We start from the raw sequence: 289 nt of genomic DNA, 5'->3' as shown, positions 1-289 counted from the left end.
GTCGTCTTTCACAGGTCGATGAGGTTCGCACTCATGTTCTCAACACATATTGAGATTTAAAATACAATGCATATTTCGTACTTTTGGCTGTGCACATAAACGTAAGCCACAAATCATGCACTAAAGCATCTCTTATACAAGTGATAAGTGTCCTTGAGTCGCTTGGTTTGCTTTTCCTTACCTAAACATTTAATTTCGTTGTTTACCTGCAGAAAATCTGACTAGCGTAGAACTAGACCTTTTGCCGACAGTATTAGTTCTAGCTCAATACCCAAGCAATGCTTTCAAC

Source organism: Rhagoletis pomonella, unplaced genomic scaffold (assembly GCF_013731165.1).
Source record: "Rhagoletis pomonella isolate Grant_MI unplaced genomic scaffold, Rhpom_1.0 Rhpom_scaffold_00006, whole genome shotgun sequence".
NCBI classification, from domain to species: domain Eukaryota; kingdom Metazoa; phylum Arthropoda; class Insecta; order Diptera; family Tephritidae; genus Rhagoletis; species Rhagoletis pomonella.
This window is presented reverse-complemented; position numbering follows the sequence as displayed.